A 17,274-nucleotide genomic window follows, 5' to 3' on the forward strand; every position below is an offset into this window, starting at 1 on the left:
CAATGGCACCACAACCTGGTCCAACGCGGCTTACATAAACTTTTGCTTTACATTCGCTCACAAACTGTCATTTACAAAAGCTTTACTACTTTAAAATATAGACTTAGGGACAGCAGGAATAAAACAAAATTGCGGAATTGAAATCAGCTAGTACTTAAGGAAAAACGTCTTCCTAAATATTTGTGCGTTTAACCGGTTTCAAAAATTAAGTAGTTTAGCTATGCAGCGCATTCAATTGTTTTTCATATATATGTATTTACGCTCAGTGACAAAACCTTGTGCGGAAATGTGCGAAATAGAACAGCAATGCATTTTACGCTTGAGTACCGTGCACATGATGGACGTTGTAGAACTTCCAAAGGTCTAAACTTTCCAAAATCCTCCAATACGACCTCTCTTACTATCTGTCAATTACTCTGACACCGTTAAGCTCCACAATTTCAATAAATATGAAAGCCAAATTTGCTATGCCAACGGGAGTTTCGGGACCTCAAAAGATGCGTCAAATTTCGCACCTTAGTTCGAGTGTTAGCGAGACATTAGCGACTGTATAACATACAATCGTTACCTAATTTTTCATGGTCATTAAAGTGAGCTAAAAAAGGGCCCGGAAGGGTGGTGCCATTTGTTCCAACAAATCCCAGAAACCATAACGTGGACAGGGGAGATTAAGAACAGTTTCCCTAAGGCGCACCAGAAACAAAAGAATATAACCGTGAATTGTAGCTGATTTAAATGTCTAAGTATGTGAATAGTAGGCTCTATGCGTAGCTTTTACTAGTCCGAAGGCCATAATGCAGGGGCTCACGGAAGGAGCTCCTGGTTTAACAGTTCGTCGGTCTTGCACATATATTTCCTCAGCGATGTTTTTGAGTGTGCTGAGTTCCCGCTGCCCTAGGCTGCCTTTTAATTATTTCCTGAAAAATGTTTAATAAACTTAGATTTCGTATGCAATGAGCGCGAAGTGTGGGACAAAAACTAATATGACAGCCTTGCACTGCTCATTCACACTGTTCAGCTTGTCAAGGTAAAGCAACCACCAAAGGTGGAAACACCAAGAAGCTTCAGTGACTTCATATGAATGAGATCACCTCATTCATGCCCAGGCATTGCTAGCCTTGGCTTCAACAAAGCACAGCTACCTCTGTCTATGTGCAGTAATAAAGCCACGATCTATTTTTCTAAGTGTTTCCTCTTCTTTTTTCGCTGCTGCTGGATGGACGGGCGGACGGACGGACGGACGGACGGATGGATGGATTAAGGAATGGATGGGGGGTGGGTGGATGGATAGATGAATGGACGGAAAATGGCAATTTGGCGAACGGTAATACGCAGACACAAAAGAAAAATATAGACGAGTATGGGTGCTACTGGCAACAGTTTATTCTTTCCTGAATGTTAGTGGGTGCCATAAGAGGTAACAGTTGCTAGTAGCGCCAGTCATTGTCCACTTTGTTCTTTTGTGTCCGTTTATTATTTCGCGCTAAATTACGATAGTTTCAATGCAAGACCAGCTAGTTCAAGACTCAGTCCTCCTGAAGTGTATTTCTAGTAACTTGGGCCCTCTCATCAGTGCTCAGCATTTTTGCTGAGCACTGATGAAACAGTTGCGATGAACAGCAAGTGTTCATCGCCCACTTCATCGACCCCCCTTGCCGAGCGAGAAGATACGAATCTTGCTTATGCAATATAATCATTACACAGGAAGTTGGTGTCATTTTCGAAGCATTGAAGCCTTCTTGGAATATCGCTAAAACAACGACAAAAATTTGAAGTCCGAGTTATGGCATCAAGGCTGCTTGTTTCAAGACGGCTTGCTTGTTTTGCGCTACACAGACAACCCCCGTGTGGCTGGCGGTGAGCAAGCTGCGGAATTTCAGATGTTTTAGCGGCTCTAAGAATTGAGAGCTGGGGGCTGCTGATTCTGTGCACTTTAATGAAGTTCGCAGTCAAGAAAACTGAAGCTTCGAAGCAAGTCGTGGTTTTAGGAAACATACTGGCTCAACATCGCGTGCGGAAGGGAGGAATGCGGGGAGGAAGCGCGTCATCATCCGTCATGCGCAAAGCACCGGGAGGAAGCGAGGCAGTGGGCCGGGGGAGTTCTACTCCGGCGGCGGCTGCGTATGGAGTGGCTGCGCAGGCCTCATATTGAAAGCAATCTGCGATGAATACAGTCTAGGAGCGCCGTGGACTTATAGTTTCCTGTGCGCTGTGTTCTCGCGACTTAGCTTGCGTTGAAGCGAGAGGCAGCACGCAGGTCAATTCGCTCGCTGCTGCTTTCGCTCTTCCTCACGCAAGCGTTTCGACAGTGAGTGTCCGCGCTCATCGGGTGAGATGCGTTCATATTCAGAACGCGCGATACCATGCTCCTTATTTTTTTTATATATTTAACGATACTGTAGGCCTTTGCACAGGCCCAAACAGGAAGTGGACTGTAAAATATACATACTAGCACGGGAAAAACAGGAAAAGAAAGAAAACAAAAAATATCTCAAGCAAAAAAAACTGCCATACAACAGCACTGGTATTCAACACGAGACACTTTTTTTTTTGTTTCACATGAATCAGGGAAAAAGGTACTCAAAACAATTGCTATTTTTGTCGTATAATATTCTTGTAGTTATCGTGGATCTATAAAGCACCACTATTCAGCATATTGCAATATTTACATTTGAAATGCAATAACACGTGCACTAGTGTCCAATCACTCTACCAACGCATTACCATTGAACTACGCACTCAAATACTTCAATGAACAGCCAAAATATGACTGCAATTTTGCGACAAAGCCATCCACAGAATCTGATTCTACAATTTCCTTTGGCAACGAATTCCAGATTTCAATTGCCCACGGGAAATATGAATATGTAAACGTGTTGCACTGTGTCGGATACTGCCTGATGTGTTTATTATGACAGGTTCTATTGGAGTGTCGGTGTGGTGGCTGCACGTAATCTCGCTTATCTATATTAATGTTGTCATTACATAGCATAAAAAGAAATTTCATGACAGCCACACGACGCCGACAAACAAGGGTAGGCAACACAGGAACGTCACTTTGGCCTAGTTGGTATTTACTGCAAATCATATTGACCGCAAATAAAGACGGGGACAGGGGAAGAGAACACATAAACAGCACGGGCGGTAAATTTCAACTTTTTTTTTTATTTGCGGTCAATATGATATGAAAGTTAGGCAGTGCTGCCTGGCTTCTAAGAGCACTTACGCTTCCGTGTCGAGAATACTTATGGTATATAAAGCGCAGCGCTTTATTTTGAATGCTTTCTAATTTCTGTGAGAGTCCTTTCTGGTACTGGTTCCACACTATGCTATCATACTCAAGAATTGGCCTTACTAAAGTTTTATATGCTTTTAGTTTCCCATAGGATGGAGCTGCAGTTCATTTTATTCGCAAGAAACCGAGTGTTCGGAAGGCCTTCGTGCATGTATTGTCGATATGGGTATTCTATTTTAACGCGCTTGTAAAGGTTATGCCTAAATATTTTACTGTGTCAGTTTGTATTAAATCGTTGCCCATTAATGTATAATTGAACCTAAAGATCAAATTTCTATGAGTTATTGTCGTATACTGTGTAAAGATCAAATTTCTATGAGTTATGGTCGTATACTGTGTTTTCTTAAGATTAATTTCCATTCCCCACATGTCACACCAGCGGGCTATATTGCTTATAGTAGTATTTAGTCTAAGCTGGTCCTCGATTCCTTGCACGCTTGTATAAATTATCAAGTCATCGGCGAAGAGCCGCAATTTTACTCCATTTTCTGCACAATCAGCGATGTCGTTAACGTATATGAGAAAGAACAATGGCCGCAATACGGACCCCTGTGGTACCCCTGAGTAAACTTCGAGTTGGTCCGAGTCATAATTATTTATAGTAACATATTGAGTTCGGTTTGACAGATAGGCTGCTATCCATTCTACTACATTGTGTTCAATTCCGATATACTTTTTTTTCTAGATTAGGTTACAGTGCCCGACGCGATCATGAGGCTTCGAGAAATCAATAAAAATAGCATCAGCTTGGAATTTGGAGTTAATTATTGATGCGAAGTCATGTGCTATTTCTAATAGTTGTGTTATAGTTGACAAGCCTTTTCTAAAACCGTGTTGCTTAGGATATAATATGTTGTTTCCTTGTAAGTATGTCATGACGGCTTTACTTACTATGTGTTCCATTAATTTACAGCCGCAACTGGTTAGTGATATTGGTCGATATGTTTCCACGTGTAATTTATTGCCTTCTTTATGAATGGATATTACTTTGGCACATAGCCAATCCTAGGGAAGAGAGGCTGTACTCAGCGATTCAGAAAATATAATCTGCAAAAAGGGAGACAGCTGCTGCGCGTATCGTTTCAAAAATACATTTGATATATTATCGGGCCCCGGCGCCTTCTTGGTGTCTATTTCTAAAGGCAAGTTTAAAACGCCCGACTCTGTTATCACAACTCCGCCCATCTGGGTGTCAGGGGCTGTCACGGGCGCACTCGATATTGGCCAGCACGTGAAAACAAATTGGAAATAGGTGTTAAATGTATTTGCTACAACGCGCTTGTCTTCTATGACCGAACCTGCCACTTCTATTTTACTGCTCACGCCTTGTGGCCTCGACAAGCTGCGCCAAAACTTTTGCGGTTGATTCCTTATGAAATTTGTTAACATATTTGAAAAGAAGTCGTATTTTGCGGCTTTTATTTCTAATTTCAATTTGCATGCGAGCTCTATTATCTCCGCAGAATTTATCCTTTTTCTTCGACGTCTTTTTAGTTTTCGTTTTAGGTGAATTATGCTCCGCGTGATCCACGGCGTTTTCCGCTCATTTCTTTTGAATTTTGTAGGTATGAAATTATTTTCGTAATCCATTACAGCCTCTTTTAGTTTTATCCAAAGGCCAGTAACGCCTCCGCAGGATTCAGCTGAGAAACCATCCAAGGTTTCCTCTAAGTAGTCAATAACACTCTCATCATTAGCTCGGCTATAGTCATTGAAAGCTATTCGAGATGGTTTGGTCTTACACCCAGCGCTCATACACAGAGTAAAAAATGTTAGAACCAGCATCTTATGATCTGAAATCCCCTCTTCAACGCGTATATGTGGTGTTATCGACTGCGATACTAAAGCAAGATCAAGTACTGAACAGGCATTTCCTCGGACACGCGTAGGTTCATTAACAATCTGTGATAAAGAAAAACTAAACATTATGTCAAACAGGCGCTCACAGTTTCTTGAATCTTTGTTGTCGATAGTTAACTTATTCCAATCTATCCCAGCTAGATTAAAATCCCCAGTTAATTAGTAGGTAATCATGCACTTTCAAAAGGTATTCCTCAGGTGCTCCAGGGTGTCTGTAAATAGAACCTATTAACAATGACGCATTATCAAACTGAATTGTGCACCAAGCACTTTCATGGTTAGCTATTCCAGGCTCTTCTTGAAATGTTAAACAACTTTTTAACATAATAGCTACGCCGCCTCCTCGGCCATCACGATCTGTGGATATCAATGAATATGAGGCAGGTGCAATTTCATTATCATGTATTTGGGCATGTAGCAATGTTTCGGTAATTATTACAATATCTGTACTATACAGTATGATTATCTCTTCTAATTTATCAATTTTATTAATGACACTTCGAGCATTGAGGCACAATAATGAAAGCGGCGCAGAAATCCGTTGTGTCTTGTTACCTTGTCATTTCTTTCTGCGTTCTTTCGTACCACCCTGTGCCGATGACGAGTTGTGGGAATCACTTAAGGTAGGTGCAATGTTTCTTGTTATTTCTACTCTGGTGCGTTTATCCGGATCCCACGTGTAAATACATCCGTTCAGTCTTAGTTTATCAAATGATAGTGAGGCTATTGTACCGTTTGCCCGTTCAATTGCCGTTGAACGCCACAAGTTAGATAGGATGTCTCTTATTCTTTTTGAGAAATCTTCTGATATTGATATCGGTGTGCCCTTAAGTTTGTTACAGGAAGAAAGAATTTTGGTTTTTTCTCTGCAATCGAAAAGTCGAAGAATGATTGGGCGTGGGCGCTGACCGTAACGATTGCGAATCCTATGAATTCTTTCAATAGATTTTACTTCAAGGCCGAGTATATCCTTGAATACACCTTCTTTTATTTTGTTTTCTAGTGTTCTCGCCTCCTCGTCTGAGTCTTCAGTAACGCCATAAATTACTAAGTTATTTCGGTGACTTCTATACTCCATATCATCCACTTTAACAACGAGTTCATGCATTTCTTTGTTCATGCTTTTGCAACAACTTTCACAATCCGATATTTTTTGTTCGCATTGTCTGAATCGAGATAGCTCATCGTCAATGGCCGTCATTCTTGTTTGTATACCGGCTACTGTTCTTTCCACTTGCTTCAAGTTAGAAGCCAAATCCTTCAATGTCTTATTTGTTTTACTTTGTACTTTTACTATCTTCTTCAGTAAGTCAGTGTTCGTGCCTTCATCACTTTCTGAGTCAGAGTGCTGTCCTGGATTAAGTTCTACATCTCCTGACATTAGCAGTAACAGTCTTATAACATCACAACATTCACACACCAAACCAACAAGAAATCGTGGACTCGGTAGCACCGTCAGGGTGATATCATCATCTCGAACAGAATATACGAAATACTTGTCACGAATCTGTGCAATAAAAAAGACGTGCATGAACGTGTGTCCCGAGACGGTGCCACCAAGTCCACTGAAGGGCTCGGCATGAAAATCCGCTCTTGTATCCTGGGGTGGAAGTGGGTCTGATGACGTCACTGGCTTGGGTAGTTGATAGCCGCATTCCTGAGCTGCGTCCGTGCTCAATAGGTCCCGGAAATTTCAATGGAATGACCGCAAGGTGACAGCATTGTCGACTGCTTACTTCCCGGCGAGGCATGCGCGGTTGATCCGAGGCTAATACCGAGTTGCCACCACGCAATCTGTGCAATAAAAAAGACCTGCATGAACATGTGTCCGAGATGGCGCCACCAAGGTTAATAATTTAGTTATTAACCGAATGTTTGCGAGCTTATCCGGCTGATAAAGCTGCTATCCTTACTCGTTATAGCTTCTGAATAGGTGTTACCGTAGAGCGATTAAAGGACAGGACAAAAGAAGATTGAACTGGAAAAGTTTATTGTTGTCCTGCAGGACGCGCTTAGCGCGTAGCGGGCGCCTGCCACGTAGGGACCGACAGGGAGTAGCTGGCGACCACTTCGCACACACGGAAACACATGGCGCTCGTATAGCTCCCTACTAACTTGTTATTGCAATCCATGCTTCGCCTTTCGGGCGAAACTGAGACTCTTTATTATCATCATCAGCCTTTTATTTTATGACCACTGCAGGTAGAAGGCGTCTGCTAGTGACCACCGATTTCTCCTGTCTTGCGCATACTTATTCAAACTTACACCGGGAAGTTTTAAGATCTCGTCACCCCGCCTAGTCTTCTGCCGTCCTCGACTGCTCTTCCCTTCCCTTGGCAGCCATTGTGTAACTCTAACGGCCCACCGGTTGTCTACCCTACGCTCAACATGGGCTACCCAGCTAATTTTTTTTCTCTTCTAGTCAACTAGAATATTAGCTACGCCCACTTGCTCTCTGATTCCACACTGGTATCTTCCTCTCTCTTAACGTTACGCCTCACATTTCGCGTTCCATCGCTCCTTGCGCGGTCCTTAACTCGTTCTCTAGCTCGTGTGTCAATATCCATGTTTCTGCCCCACATGTTAGCACCGGTACAATGCTATGATTCTACAAATTTCCTTTCAACGACAGTGGCAAGCTAACCGTCATAATTTGTAATGCCTGCAGTCTGCCCTCTAACTCATTTTTTATTCTTTTGTAAGTTTCCTTCTCATGATAAGGGCCTCCTGTCAGTAGTTCACCTACATAAACGTAGTCCTTCAGAGACTCTAGGGACTGAATGGCGATCATTAATTCTTGTTGAATAATTACGCAAGAAATTATTAAAATATGCCGTTTTTTGTTTTTTCTTTATCATAGTTCTCATATCTTGTTGGTTAGGCTTGTTGCATGATTCCTTTTTTTTTTCTTGATCTAGTATGTTGTTATAATTGGGACATTTCTAATTTGTATTTATAGTTATTGTGTTTTCACTGCATTCCTATAACCAGAGTCCTTCCATGTTTTTCTGGTCACGAAACTCCGCCGTCACGCTATGGGAGAGGTTCATATGCTGCCCAAAGGTGCCGCGACGCGGCGCCACTGTGCCACAGAGGGCATCGTTCGCGTACCGAAATGCGTGCGCAGTGCGAGGCGAGCTGACTTTTCGGGTACGCTCTGTGCATGTGCTGTGCTATTTTTCGAGTGTTGGGCTGTTTGGTTGAAGTGGTGGGGTGGGACAACGATGCCGAACACGTGTTGCGTGCCTTGGTGCCGTTCCGGCTACAAGGGCACGACCGAAAAGGTGTCGTTGTTATGTTTACCTAATAACAAGGAGCAGCGCGAGAAATGGAAGCGGGCCATACCGCGGCAGGAAAGTGGCGGTTTTAATTTCGAATCGAAGAATACACGTGTGTGCGCGAAACACTTTGACGCCTCGGACATCGTCACAGCGTACAATTTCAACATCAACGGCGACGACGTGTCCCTGGAGCGTGAGAAGCCGACGCTGAACACATTTGCTTTATGCTTTGTTGCAACCTCAATTTGTGTTATACCAGGATAGAGTAGTTCACAGCAATAGCGCCCTTACCCCGACCATCTATGAAAGGTATAGCATTAGAATTCCTTTAAATGCAAGTGTTAAAACAGAATAATATGCATTGTTTTATTTTCCATTGTCCTTTAGTCTTGGCTAATGATGGGCTACAATTCTTCAATTGCACGTACTTTTAAGTCTATAAGCTGCTATGAGTAAGAAGGTTATTAGCACACTGTTAGCTACATTTGTATTGTGATTTGCTGAGCAAGTTTTGTCTGCATATTTAAGTAACAGCTGAAGAAGTAGAAAGGTGGTATCTCTAACAAGCCATTAAAAAAAAAATTGCTGTATTTGTGATGTGGCTACTTGTGTTCGTTTGAGAGTTCTTTAGCCGTGTGTTATGAAATGCTTATGCTTTACACTTTCTTGTTTATAGAAACAATCGACTATGCATTCTGTACTTATTGCCATTCGTTTGCTGGTGTTTGTTTCCTGCCTCCCAATGCATACCTCTCACGTTTGATCTTATTTCTTTATGCGTATTATATCAGTGTCATGCTTTTAACAAACTTCTTGCATTGTGAATGGTGGACCATTTGTGACCGGACGCCTCCGTGCTATCTGTATTTCGCTCCGCTTATTTTACATGATAAATAAATGATCGTGCTTGTATTTTGTTTTTGCACCAACACGTTTTATTTATTTTCTTAATCGAATTATAAAGTTTTTTTTTCATTTTTCGACCATGATAAGAATATCAGGACCGGTGATTGCAACATTTTAACATATTGTAAATAGTTGCGAATTAAGAACCAAAATACCTAGTCTCGTCGTTTCTGCGTCGAAACCACGAGCAGTGAAGTGCTGGGCTTACTGACGCTTCTAAACGACTGCTTGCTAAGGCAATTGCCTAATTACAGCTAGTTTCAACTGTGCAGGACCTAACACTTCAGGTTCGCCTTAATCCGTTGTTAAAAGCCGCACCGAAGGCATTTAGCAGGATGCGTTGTTGGGCAAGTTGGTTCATTGTAATAGGAAACATTGGTTGCGCTTTCTAGACAATCACATGTAAGAAGACAGGACAGGTCTGTCTGTCTGTCCTGTCTTCTTACATGTGATTGTCTAGGAAGACATTTAGTAGCGAAGTTCGTCTTGCATTAATTCTACCTAAATCATATTCAGAAATGACATCGCTTTGCAAGAAATCTTAAGCGCATGGAGCAGCTCAGTTCCCTTTTCTTTGTCATTAAGTATTCTACGGTAGCAGCCCTTTGCAATAGCAATTTCATTCTTTTGATCTCGTTATAAGATACTGCCCACAGAGTCCTTCTATGCCACAGTTTAACAGAAACTGAACAGCTGTGCTCGGCGAACAATCTGGCGCTATGCGCAACGGAGAATTGGCGCTTACTCCTCTGGTGATAAGTGGGACCACTGGCGTTTTGTTGCGAATGCGCGGTGTTTAATTTAAGGCAAATATTAAAAAGCGGAGCCCACCGAAGCGTTGAGGTGAACGGCGATGACGAAGAAATCCGGACCGGGACCGCCCGGCCGTGTACAGCGGACGCACTTCGACGGGGGCGAAAAGCAAAACACCCGTTTATTTAAATTTAGGTGCATTTTAAAGGATCCCAGGTGGTCAAAACTAATCCCGAGTCCCCCACTACGGCGTGCCTCATAATCGTATCGCGGTTCTGGCTCTTAAAATTCCAGATCTTTCTTCTTTTTGGTCTGAGACCGCCGCAAGCTCCATGTTATGACCGGCTTTTTTTTTTCGTCCCGTGCGCTCATATCATCGCAGAAGACACGCTCAGGCAGTAATTTAATTATATTCAATGTTAAAAATAGTTACATGAAACTAAAGCGATCGTTGAGGAAGTTGAGAAAGCTAGAATACCGAGGCTGCCCCACACACAACCACAGCGGTAGCGGCGTTCGCATGCCCTCTCATGCACGGTTGCGCCTCTAGCGGCGGGCGCTGGCGCTATATGAAACTGAGGCGGCAGTTTCGTGACCAGAAAAAAACATGGAAGGACTCTGCTATAACATAATTTATGTTTGATATCCTGTATGCATTCCAGGAAGTGCCCATTTCGTCTCTGGCCAAGGAACCTGTTTTGCATATCTTATACTGTGGTAACTTCATATAGAGCAATAAAATTTGATTTTAATTCTGACTAAATAATGACAACATGATCGCGATGGAATGACGAACAAGGAAGACGTTGATGAAACGGCGAACGCGGTATGGCGACGACCTCATAACGATCGGTGCATGACGACAGAAGCTTGACGACCGCTGTCGGCAACAATGGCGGGGTGAAAAATGCGTAATTATGACTGTTAGACGAGAACCTGACGACAATTACTATTTGACGTTGAACGCGTGATACGGTATGACGGCTATAACTTGATGAAGACAGCGAGACAACGATGGTCTGATGACAATAACTCGTTAATCATAGCCAGTGGTATACGATGAGATACCCAAGCAGCACATACCCATTAAAACTGCCAAATACACTATCTGGAAGATCGGCCCACCATTGTGGACGGTACCAACTACGCAATACTGAGCAATGACCTGGGAAAAGTGAACGCTTCAGAAAACGTCATTGTCATAATTTGGCACTTGACCGCTAATAGCGGCCTTTCGCGTGACATCTGCTGCTGGATCGGTATCTCACCTGCTCTTTATGTGGCAATTTGTATTGTTAGAAAAATTCTTATTCCATGGCACGCATTCACAGCTTTCTCAAGTGTATGAGCAATGATTCCACTGGAAAAGAGTATCAAACGCCATATAACGTCTAATGCTGCACAACCATTCCTGCTGGACAAACGACGACTTGATTGAAAATGTGGTGGATGAAATTAGGAAGTTCTAATGGAAAATACTAAATAGGAGTCCTATCCTTGTGCTAGTGCATCGTTTTCTTCATTACCGCTCACTGTAATTGGATCCCTGCCATAGGGCCTGCTTTGTCCTGCACGGCAGCTATCGCATGTGGAGAAAACACCTTCAGCAACCCCATTTACTCGGGCTACGTGTATAGGCACTCGCTGGTCTGCGCATGCTGTCCGCTGACATGGAGAACAATTTTGTTTTCTTGCAGACGGCAGCCACTTCACTTCTAGCTGAATTCCCGCAGACAAAACAGCTTTTTTTTCACAGCACTTAGCCAACCGATCCTATTGAAGCCTCGCGGAATGCCACGCACGTAGAACATGGAACAAGGAGGCCCGTTGCTTGTACTCGACTTCTTGGCGATTCTGTGCACTACCGCTCGACAACTGCCATTTATTTATCGGGTTCTTCAATGTAGAGCTAACTTTCTGCTTCCGTGTTTTATCAACTTTTATTAAATAACTACGTTAGTGGAGTTTATGGGGCCTCCAGGCGGTGCCAGCTCGAACTATTGGGAATTTACTTGTCGGCGAGAAACGCTTGGTACGGCGAAAAGAGTGCAAAATACACGAAGACGAGATTGGACCTAGAAAAATAACGTCTATAGCTGGCCGTCTGCTTCAGCAACAGAAACGCGTTCTGCATTCTTGCGCAGAAACCAGATTGTGAATCAAGGATTTTTCGCTTCATTTTATCATTAATGGCGAGATGAAGCCTCGGTTTCCTTTCAAGAAAGCTGAGTGCGTGAAGGCAAAAACGAATTACACCTTTGGTTTTGTTCCTCGTAATCTTGTTTCCACGTCCTTTCGGCAACCAAAAGGAAACAGAAACATGTGCTGTTCAAGATAAGCAAATGCAATGCGCTTGGAAATGTATATGAGAACAAGAAATAGTTTAGGTGCATACACGGAAACATAATTGTGAGCACTTTCAGTTTACAAATCTATGGGCTGCTCAAGAAAGACAGAGACTGAAGCACTCAAATTTTGGTTTGTTAAAATAATTTATTGGCACATTGATCTCTTTGTCTACGTGTTCCACTGTAAGTGAAGTGCAGAAGTCCTACCGTTTCTAACAAGCCTATCGAGAACACGAGTCAAACCATCTTTTGACCTACTTAAAAATTGCATTCAATGTTTTTACTACTGCTTCTTTCATGTCTCGTTGCCTATCAAACGAATTTTACTCATTTACTGTTCCCCGAACCATCGCACCAATCCCCTTAGCCGTTTTATAGTCTACATGCGGTACTCTTGGACTTGTTTATGTACCTCATGCTAAAGAGAGACAATGCTTGACATCAGAGAAATCTTACCCAATTACCACACTGGAGTCTATATTGAAGTGAGCGTCAGGAAATGGCTTTACACAGGTTATATCTTCTTGTAGAAACAAATTTCTTGGATGCGGGACTTTACGCAGGAGCATGTAGAGAAAAAAGTGCCGTAAAAGAGTTAAAAAAAATGGTCTCGAATTCGCGCTCTGTAGGTGGTTAGACAGGGAAGCTGTACACGACTACTAGAACGAGTAATCATTGCGAAGTCGGATAAAATTATTTACGTGGCGACATTCACGTGTAGTTTACCTAAATATTAGCCTAAGACATTTCGGCGGCATGCGACTATATACTTCCCATCACGCAATGCTAAAACTATATACGGAAACGCGGAGAGATGATATGAAAACATGGCCGCTGCTTCTGTACTGAAGTACAGTAACTGAAGCAAGATTCAGACATTCTGATCCGGCTGCACATATTCAAACGAAAACAGGTTCGTTGAGGGTAAAACAAAAATACAAACTTATCGACATAGTGCGCTCTTGGAAACAATGGTGCTGCATTGAACAGAATTATTCTTTATAGCTATTATGGTGGTAGAACTTCAGCCAACTGTACTTTTCATCTGTCTACGCGGCTCCGTGGTAATGGAGCGGCTGTATGCGGCTTTTCCGTGCTGGGTTTGCTGCGCTGACATTCATTGGCGCGTTGCATCAACCGTGTTGCTGCTGTACAATATAGGGAAATGTGGCATGTTGCAGACGTTGACTCGTACCGTTGCTGAGTGCACAAAAAATAATGGGAGAAACGTGCCAAGCGTTTTAATGGTTGCATTTTGTTTGCTCCGAATTCGCACCGCGGCTGCAGAGATTGTTTGCTAAAATGCTCAGTTAATATATGTTCCGTTGGGGCAACACTCATTAATTTCTTTGGACGCTTTCTAGGTAACGACGCATTGCGCAGGATGGCTGTAATATGAGGAAAATTTTCGTACATCAGTCTGCGATTGAGCTTGCTCCATGAATGCACCCAACCAAATTCGCACTGAGTAAACACTGCAAAAGGCCCTTCCAGGGGTGCTATGCAGGATGCGCCGAGTTTCTCGTTCACCCGAGTTTTATCCGAGTTTGCTCGACGGCAGTCAGTGAACGGAGAAAGCGCGAAACGCGCCGAAGGTGCAGGCAAAAAAATATGTAGACAAAAAGCCGCGTATGACAACATGAGCGCACCCTGCGCGGCACGCTGCTTCCACGTTTCAAGCGCGGAAGGCTGCACAACGAAACGCGCCAGCGCCGCGTATTGTTATCAACGGATTATCGCAACTTAGCGATACCGTGACTGACCCGCTGTCTGTCTGCACACTTGCCGTGAGACGCTTGCCACGCCTTTCCCGGGCGCGTCAGGGGCGTGCCTCCTCTTTCGGGCACTATCTGCCTTTCCTCCATCGAATGCGAACGGGGTACATGCGGCGCATTCTTGCACTTACTCAAACTCAAGCTTACTCAAACTTGCTCAAACGAATACGTTAAAATACAACGAATAAAATAACAAACATTTTTATTTCTTTAAGTATCTGTTTTTCGTTTTCAACGCTAGAAATTTGTGATGACAAACGGAGATCGAGCAAATTATTAAATTTTGCACTTCTTGCCGCGAGTGGCGACAGCGAGGCGAAAGCTTAGAAGCGGTACATTGAAGCGGGTCGCACGCACGAGAGGGTTCATATGGTGATAAGTCGCCTAGGGGCGCTGCAGTTCTATGCTCAATATAGTCGGTCATGATCCATGGAGGGTCATGGCCACTCTTTCTCTATTAGGGGAATAGAAACGCAGCGCCGCGGTACGGCTGTTCATCGCAGGCGTTTCACTAGGCTATTAAGGCCCCCGCTTAACCAACTAAAAACGACACAACGGCTGTCGCTGCAAAATGGCGGTATGTTATCTTAGAGTGCGTAGTGACGCAGTTCAGTGAAAATGTACCAGTTTATCTTTGTGCGCGAAGCCTGTGCGATACATTGCGAAATGTGCGTGCTTCCCCAGCGACACAATTCATCGCTTGCCCAGTGAAGGTGCCTCTGATCGCATGTACGCAGTATATGAGTGTGTTGTGCAGTCGAAGGTGCTTGCGGATTACCTCTGCTGGAGCCAGCAGCGATCGCAGATGGATATCGTAACGACACCGCAGCACTCGCATTTTGGCAAGTGAGGGCTCTTGTGTGCAGTTATGAAATCAGATTTCGAACGGAGAGAGGTGTTGGAACTGTTGAGTGCGCAGTGCTTATGACGAAGAAATGCCATTGCACTGCGTCTAGAAGAGCGAGCGATTCTCGGACGCTGATCGTGTTTACGACGCTGTGGCTCCGTTTCATCACCGATGACAGAGCAGCCATCTGAAACGACTGCTGCAATACGCACTCCTCAGCATCGTCGTCCCCCTCGGCGCATCGACGCCTTGCAAGCAGCTACAGTGACGTGCCGGTAACTATTTACTGTGCGCTACGCGCCGTCACAATGCAGGCAATGAAACCGTGTTGTGCGGCCATCTCATCCCGAGAAGATGTATGCATAAGCCAGCGACACTCAACGCTTTGTTTTTGATAGTGGTGCTCAGTACATCACCGATGACAGTGTGTTGTGCGTGTTTTATGTCGGCGGTCAAGATTGTTGATGCCTCTCAGCTCGACACCGCGTCGCTGTTGCCGGAAGATGGGCGTGGCTTAACTGTAGTGGGTGCGCGCACAAGAGTTACATGCCTCTCGCGGGGCGTGACCTCTGGTTTTGATTGACAGGCGAACTCGTGCTAAACTCGTACATTGCGAAACCCCCTCTGAGTTCAACTCGGTAACATGGCGGCGGCAGCAGCAGCCTGTTTCATTGCATCCAACGGCAGCAAGCATCAGTATGACCGTCCGGACCCGTTCACCTACATGACCGACGGGGAGTTTCAGCGTCATTTTCGCCTGTCGAGGACATCAGTGCGCTGGCTGTGTGACGAGCTAGGCGAAGACTCTCGTCTGCGGAGACAGCGTGGCGGGCTTCATTCGCGTGGCGAGCTAGGCAAAGACTCTCGTCTGCGGAGACAGCGTGGCGGGCTTCATTCGCTCACCGTGGTAGAGCAAGTCATCTGTGCCCTCCGTTTCTACGGGACTGGGAGTTTTCAGGGAAGCGTCGGCGCCGAGCGTTACATTGGACGCCATCAAACTACTGTTAGCCACTGTGTCAGAGATGTGTCTGACGCGCTTATCGATGCGGCAGTGCGTAAGCGGTGGCTAGCTTTCCAGAATACTACGGCTGAGCGGGCATGTATAAAATAATGCTTCCTACTTCGTGGGAACATTACGAACGTAGTCGGGTGTGTCGGCGGAACGTACGTCGGAATTAAGGCGCCTTCAATGTCAGCGTTACTGGGATTAACATTGAAGCAATGTCTAGACACGCCATATTGCCAAATTTGTCACTTCTGTGTAGCCGACTTAAATTTTGTGTTAACGACATCTCACATGCGGCTGCTTATGATGCTGACTTTTTCGCTGGTTGATGACTTTTTGCCGATTGTTGTACTTGTCTCTCAGGGTGCCTTCCAAATGGCTCACTTTCTTGGGAAAGAAGTTAAGTATAAATAGATAAATGGATATCACAAATTGTCTGAAGTAACCTACGAATCCTAATCCCATAAAAAACTTAAGGTTCTTCATTGGTGAAGTTACTTAGTATGCGCAATGCTGAATTTTGGTCATGCGTAATCTATCAGCCGCACTATGAAACAGCGAGGCATTGCACAATTTGTTGCAGCGCGAGATGTGGATGTTGCGCCAAGCCGGTTGTGCCTATGCATTTGTGGCGAAATGAAAATGCATTGAGAATCTTAGTGTGCTGGATTGCATGAAGAAAATACTTCAGATTGTTTGCTCTGTTCACTGTCGATGCATGTGCCAGAGGTTCAGTGTATCTTCCTTTATTGGGGGGGCGGCATTATTCTGGATGGATAAATTGTATATTTTCGTCTCATAATGGGGCTCTAACTCTTAAGCAGTATAATAATGCACATCCAATGCTCTGCAGAACTCTTTGTACATGATGTCATGAACCACCAAGGCAACATTACACATCGGGAGAAATGTGGTGCAGATGCCAATGAAAAGTGGGTCTTTAACCCACCATGATAAAAATAAAGATTGCAGAGCGAATGGACCTTTTGTACAGCTTTAGAGCAATGATTACACAAACTGTGACATGCTCAAACGTGTAAAAGCTTGCCGCAATGCCAAAGTAGGATGAGCGATATGCAGCATATTTTGGCATTGAACATGTCTTGTAAATGCTATTTTTATTGTAAGCCTCAAGCCTCGCTATCACGCCTTTCTCTCCGGCTCTCCCTTTACTGAAACGCAGCACTGTCTTTCTATTGGTGT

This window comes from Dermacentor variabilis, chromosome 8 (genome assembly GCF_050947875.1).
Source record: "Dermacentor variabilis isolate Ectoservices chromosome 8, ASM5094787v1, whole genome shotgun sequence".
Taxonomy (NCBI): Eukaryota; Metazoa; Arthropoda; class Arachnida; order Ixodida; family Ixodidae; genus Dermacentor; species Dermacentor variabilis.